The sequence below is a fragment of the Triticum urartu genome, chromosome 4A (genome assembly GCF_056163025.1).
Source record: "Triticum urartu cultivar PI428250 chromosome 4A, HENAU_Tu73, whole genome shotgun sequence".
Taxonomy (NCBI): Eukaryota; Viridiplantae; Streptophyta; class Magnoliopsida; order Poales; family Poaceae; genus Triticum; species Triticum urartu.
The window spans coordinates 613832352-613839340 of NC_141876.1; the positions used below are offsets into that span (position 1 = coordinate 613832352).

Sequence of the window (6989 nt, forward strand, 5' to 3'; positions counted from 1 at the left end):
CTTCCTCTCTCTCCCTCTCTCCCTCTTCCTCTCTCACTCTCCCTCTTCCACTTCCTCTCTCTCTCACTCTCCCTCTTCCTCTCTCTGTCCTGCCGTCTCTGAATCAGATCGGTACTGTGTACACATATGTGTTGCTTTGCTTTTGGCATGCATGCAACCATGTCTTTTGGTCAGAGGAAGTGGCAGTGAACTGACAAGGCCATGCATGTGAGGAAGAACTGCACTGTGTAACGGCCATGCATGCACACGTACGGTATGTTGGTACAGGTGCAGGAATCGCGCATGCATGCAATTGACCAAACAAGACAAACCTGTAGAGCAGCCATGCCTGACTTGACCTACCTTTACCACGCCTGTCCTCTGTAATTCGTGTCGCGTGTGCTCATTTGAGCATCGTTTCAGTTTCACGCCTTGTCACCATTGATCTCGACCCCACGAGAGAGCCAACTCGATTCGCTGTCAGGAAAACTAAAAAAAAGCAGAGCTGTAACATGATGATCACCTGAATTTGGGCCAGGTTAATTAATTTAGTATATACTCCCTCCGTAAACTAATATAAGAGCGTTTAGATCACTACTTTAGTTATCTAAACACTTTTATATTAGTTTACAGAGGGAGTACCAAAGTTTTCACTTTTTCGCAAACGCTTTCGGAGCCATAGAAAATTCCTACAAAATGTATTCTGATGAGTACAAAACTTTTAACGCAATTTAATTCTACAAATTAAACAACTCCTATCTAAAACATCCTAAATGTCCTAATCCTCCAAATTTCTAAAAAAAATCTTTAGGACCAACGAGGTTTGTAAATCACTCATACGTGAACTTTTTCCCCAGCTTTAAACGCACCTTAAATTAGTTTTTCTTGCTCTTGTTTACCTATGACATATTGTATTTGAGGACACTGCTGCCGGCATTTTTGATTAGTGGAATTCTAAGAACATAGGAATATGATATATTTTTTAGGACTGCAATGTCATGTCATTGGAATTTTAGAGGTTTTTTTGTTTGTTTGATTGGATGACCGGAATACAAAAGGAATTTTTCCAAGAGATTAATTTGTGTGGATGCTAAATTTCACATGATATGTAGTACACATTAATTTAGGGGGGAGAATAATATATGTTTTTATCCTGCAAATCAAAGAGGCTCTGGATAGTATGGGTTATGACATCAATAATTCGTTTCCACCTTTTATACAAATTGAGTCTTCTTCTTTATATGATATCGTTGTGTGGCTGCAAGCAAAATCACATGCCATGTGTGAGTCCACACAATACTATTGGAGGTACTTCAAAGTTCGAGAAATGTCATTGCAAAAAAATAAAATAAAAAAATTGAGCAATGTGTGAAGCCCGTTGTGTGATTGTTCACGAGTAATAACCCTACAAGGAGGTGGGTGTGGGTCAGATTTACTACCCACGCACACACATATATAGGGTTAAAAGAAGTACCCAATTGGTATCATGGGAACGGGACTTTCCACTACAACCCGTACTATCCGCTCGATAGTGTGCATGTTGCCATCTTTGACCGTGAACTTAGTTGAAGTTTCTCAATTATTTTTCATAATTGCTCGAGGTACCTATAATAATTGTTTAATAAATATATCACTGATACATCAATAAATACTACTAGCACTCTTTTCTGAATGACAGTGCAGGAAAGAAATCACACCCATGACCATGAGTACATCGCACTCGCACCACTGTAGCAGCTAGCAGGAGGTTACGATTGCTTGCTGCTTATTCAGACAGACATGCCGTGCACGCAGGCGGGGGGTCAGATCAGGCGACCCACGGGGAAGTCCAGACGGGCTCGATGTCGACCAAGTGCCCGCCGGCGATGCCCAGCACCGTCGTCTCCCGGTCGCCAAGCGAGTACACGCCGATGGCATGCATCCCCTCGTCCCGCTGCGCCAAGTACACGCAGTTGTTCCGGATCCCCGGCGATGCCGACGACGACACCGCCACCGAGGCAGCCGTCCCCACAAACAGCGCCTTCCCGCCGGGAAGCTCCGTCGCTGCCTCCCACTCACGCCGCGCCGGCAGGAACCGCCGCACCTCCATTTGAACCGAATACTTGGGCCGGCACGAACACCGCCTTATGCCCTGCACTACTTTCTTCGCCACCAGGAGGAGCTCCCCATCGGACTCCACCAGATAGAAGCGCCGCCACTTCCAGTTGTACAGCTGGTGCCCGACCTCCTCCCCGTGCAGCGCGCGCAGAGGTTGGCGCTGTAGGCGAGCACCGCGCCGTCGTCGGCCAGGGCGCACAGCCGGCCGCGCCAGAATGCTACGTCCTGGAAACCTCCGTGCCCCGAGCCGGCGGCGTCGATCGTGGTCCTGCAGGAGGCGGACATGACGCTGTCCGGCCGGACGAGCTCGACCGTGCGGCCCGAGCGGCAGAGCAGGGCGGCCACCCAGCCGGGGGAGCTGGGCGGGGCGGAGAGCGCGACCTTGGCGACCGGGAACGCGAGGGCCCGGGCCACGGCGACGGACTCGCCAGAGAAGACGTTGCACAGCGCGAGGGCGTTGTCCCCGTCTGAGGCCATCGCGAGCCAGCCCCCGATCTGCCCGCAGCACCGGCCGGCCGGGAGGGAGAAGGGGAGGATCTCGCGGCGCCTGAGGCTGAAGACGGCAAGTCCGGCGCCGGATCCTTGGCGGCGGAGGAGGAGAAGTGGGGCCTCGAAGGGCGCCGGGAATGGGGCCGGGGCGGCCCGCGCGCAGGCGCGCCACGAGGAGCAGACGAGCCGGACGGCAACGCGGGCGAGCGGGTCGAGCGAGCGGAAGACCTTCTCCAGGAGCTCCGGTGGGAGGTCGGGCCAGGCGGAGGACTCCGTCTGCCGACGGCGGGGACTGTACGGGATGGAAGCCATCACATCACACCGACCACTGAGCTTGGCTTTGGCCACTCTCCTCTGCCAGCATTTGCTTTCTTGCTACAGCATACAGTGGGGCCGCCCAAACATCAAAAGCATGCGCAGCTTGTAACTGACTGCGCTTTGCTGGTTTCCAATTTCGATTTAAGAAATGTTTCAACCGTAACCGAAATCGCTGAATTCCACTGAACTAGATGGATTTCGGTTTTCATTTTTGCCAACAGATATAATTTTTTTCACTTGTATATTTGCTACTACATAATTGGATTATTGTCATGTGTCCACACTGTATCTATCTACATGCCTGAAATTCTGATGAAAGTGAATTTGCTACTGGATAAATTTTATGCAATAGGAGAAAGTAGCCCAAGTCATTGCCATGTATCTACGTTCAAGTCAGCTTATAACCACGTAAGTTGAGTCACATTCTGAGTACCTGTGAAACCACTAGTGCAGAATTGGGCAATAGCACCGGTTCGTAAGGCCCTTTTGTAACACTCTCGATGCGGCTATATCTCTCATGTGTCGGAGCACGACTTAGAGGCATAACCGCATTAAAGGCAATGTCGTAAGAGGGGTAATCTTTACACCTCCCACCTCCCATGTACTGAATAAGAAAGAGGTACCGAGTTAGCTTACAATCGCCACTTCACACATTACATGAATAAAACATTACATCAACCAGATACAAACAAGGTCCGACTACGGAACCAAATAAAAGAAGACTACCCCTAATGCTACAGAACCCCGATCGCCCTAACTGGACTCCACTACTGATCAACTGAGAGGGAACAACGCAATGAACACGGTCTTCATCAAGCTCCTCCTTGAGCTCGGTTGTGTCACCTGCACGGTTGCATCGGCACCTGCAAACTGGTTTTGGAAGTAATCTGTGAGTCACGGGGGCTCAGCAATCTCACACCCTCGCGATCAAGACTATTTAAGCTTATAGGTAGGGAAAATGTATGAGGTGGAGCTGCAGCAAGCACTAGCATAAATGGTGGCTAACTTACGCAAACGAGAGCGAGGAGAGAAGGCAAAAGCACGTTCGAGAATCTATGATCAAGAAGTGATCCTAGACTACTTACGTTCAAGCATTACTCCAACACCGTGTTCACTTCCCGGACTCCGCCGAGAAGAGACCATCACGGCTACACACGCGGTTGATGCATTTTAATTAAGTTAAGTGTCAAGTTCTTTATAACCAGACATTAACAAATTCTCATCTGCCCATAACCGCGGGCACGGCTTCCGAAAGTTCAGAAACCCTGCAGGGGTGTCCCAACTTAGCCCATCACAAGCTCTCACGGTCAATGAAGGATATTCCTTCTCCCTGGAAGACCCGATCAGGCTCGGAATCCTGGTTACAAGACTTTTCGACAATGGTAAAACAAGACCAGCAAAGCCACCCGATGCGCCGACAATCCCGATAGGAGCTGCAATAACTCGTTCTCAGGGCAACACCGGATGAGACATCCTACAAGTAAAACCAACCCTCAAGTTTCCGCAAGGTGGCCCCGCAGTCTACTCAGTTCGGACCAACACTTAGAGAAGCACTGGCCCGGGGGGGGGGGGGTAAAATAAAGATGACCCTTGAGTCTGCAGAACCCAAGGGAAGGTGGTAGGTTGTTAGTGCAAATGGTAAAACCAAGCTTGGGCCTTGCTGGAGGAGTTTTATTCAAGGCGAACTGTCAAGGGGTTCCCATTATAACCCGACCGTGTAAGGAACGCAAAATCAAGGAACATAACACCGGTATGACGGAAACTAGGGCGGCAAGAGTGGAACAAAACACCAGGCATAAGGCCGAGCCTTCCACCCTTTACCAAGTATATAGATGCATTAATTAAATAAGAGATATTGTGATATCCCAACAATAAACATGTTCCAACAAGGAAAAAACTCCAATCTTCACCTGCAACTAACAATGCTATAAGAGGGGCTGAGCAAAGCGGTAACACAGCCAAACAAAACTTTGCTAGGACAAGGTGGGTTAGAGGCTTGGCTTAGCAATATGGGAGGCATGATAAAGCATGTGGTAGGTATCGCAGCATAGGCATAGCAAAAGAGCGAGCAACTAGCAAGCAAAGATAGAAGTGATTTTGAGGGTATGGTCATCTCGCCTGCAAAGTTCTCTGAGAAGACGAAAGCTTGATCCTCGAAAACGAACTCAATGGGTCCTCGAACACGAACTCGTCTCCCGGCTCTACCCAAGGCAAGAACACAAGCAAAAGGAAACAACAATCAACCATGGTGCAATGCGCAAGCAACATGATGCAAAACATGGTATCATATGCGGGATGTGATATGCAATGCATATGCATGCTCCGAAAGAAAAAGATTGAACCAGGCCTCAACATGGAAAACCAAGACTGCCACTGGAAAGATGAGTTGATTTCGGTCGAAATCGATATAAAGGTCACCGGAATCGGATGCACGGTTTGCAAATGGCAAGCAAAACAAATATGGCACAAGGCTGCGATTAACAGCATGAGGTCATCTAGATGCATCAAGAACAACAAGCTACTGCACTCTAACACAGCAGCAAGGCACATGGCAGGGATCCGCTCAAGATACTTGACAAAAGATGAACACTGAGCTACGGCTAATTCACTCAATAGCAGGTTCAAACAAGCATGACAAAAGTGCAAAAGATATCAGGTTACAGACTTAGTGAAAATAACAACGTGTCAGGAATTTAACATCAGGAAGCAATGTTTAGAGCAAGATAACAACATGCTACAGGAACATATCATGGCAAAGCAGGGCATGGCATGAAGCTACTCAAAACATAAAACAAAAGCCCCTTACTGACCATAAGCCAAAAGGGATCAGAAAATACAATGGCAACCATGTGAATATAGCAACTTTCGTTAACAAATTCAGACTTAGAAGAAAAACTGGAGCATGGCAAAACAGATATTGAGTAGGCATGTTTACGAGCTCGATGCACTCACCACAAGGCATTGCATGACAAACTAAGCATACACCCAGCAAGTAGACATGGCATGGAAGCTAAACATGGCAAGAACAACATCATAGCATGCATGGATCAACTACAACAAGCTCGGCAAAAATGCTTAACACGTAAACATTCTGTCAGGAACATTTTATAGAAAAAGTAGAGCTCGATTGACTCAAGCTAGGGTGCTCCATAATTTCAAACAAAGACATGGATGGAGAGAGCATAACAACATCTACAAAACATCCTTACTGATCATGCTCAAAAGAGGCATGGATCACTCTGTAGCAACATGAATACATGGCATAAAAATATTAACAGGGCAAAGACTTAGAAGATTTCTAAGTCCCTGAAAACAGCAACATTACGAGAGCTACTTTGCATGCTTGTTCTAGTCACCACAAAGATCACAAAAATACATGGCATACACCCCTGTAAATATGGCATGGCATACTTCAAAACACATGTAGAGCTCAAGTTCATAGGAGGCACACATTAATCATGGCAAAAATGACAAATGACCAATTACTGATAAGAATCTGAAACTAATATAAACTAGCACTCTTGCAACAGCATTTAGGGCATCAAGATGAGCTCAAATGAACATGATGCAATGAGTTGAAATGAAGTACTTGTCGAGGCGAACAAATTGACACGCTACACGCCCAAAACGGAGCCACGGGTGCAAAGTTATGATGCGATGAAAATGCCCAAAAATACTGGGGACTTAGAGAAATTATACAACTCCGAGAACGGATCTAGGGTTTGACCCGGGTGCACGCAGATCGAGGCGGAGCCGGATCTTCGCCGGAGTGATAACCCACAAGTATAGGGGATCGCAACAGCTTTCGAGGGTAGAGTATTCAACCCAAATTTATTGATTCGACACAAGAGGAGCCAAAGAATATTCTCAAGTATTAGCAGATGAGTTGTCAATTCAACCACACGTGGAAACTTAGTATCTGCAGCAAAGTGTTTAGTAGCAAAGTAATATGATAGTGGTGGTAGCGGCAACAAAAGTAAAGGCTGCAAAAGTAATGTTTTTGGGTATTTTGTAGTGATTGTAACAGTAGCAGCGGGAAAGTAAATAAGCGAGAACCAGTATATGGAAAACTCGTAGGCACCGGATCAGTGATGGATAATTATGCC

The 6989-nt window shown here is 47.2% G+C and overlaps 1 pseudogene; it reads right to left on the reverse strand.

Annotated features, from left to right (window-relative positions):
* Nucleotides 1-1580: 1580 nt before the first annotated feature.
* On the reverse strand, nucleotides 1581-3059 carry LOC125554440 (uncharacterized; annotated as a pseudogene).
* Between the last annotated feature and the right edge of the window lie 3930 nt (nucleotides 3060-6989).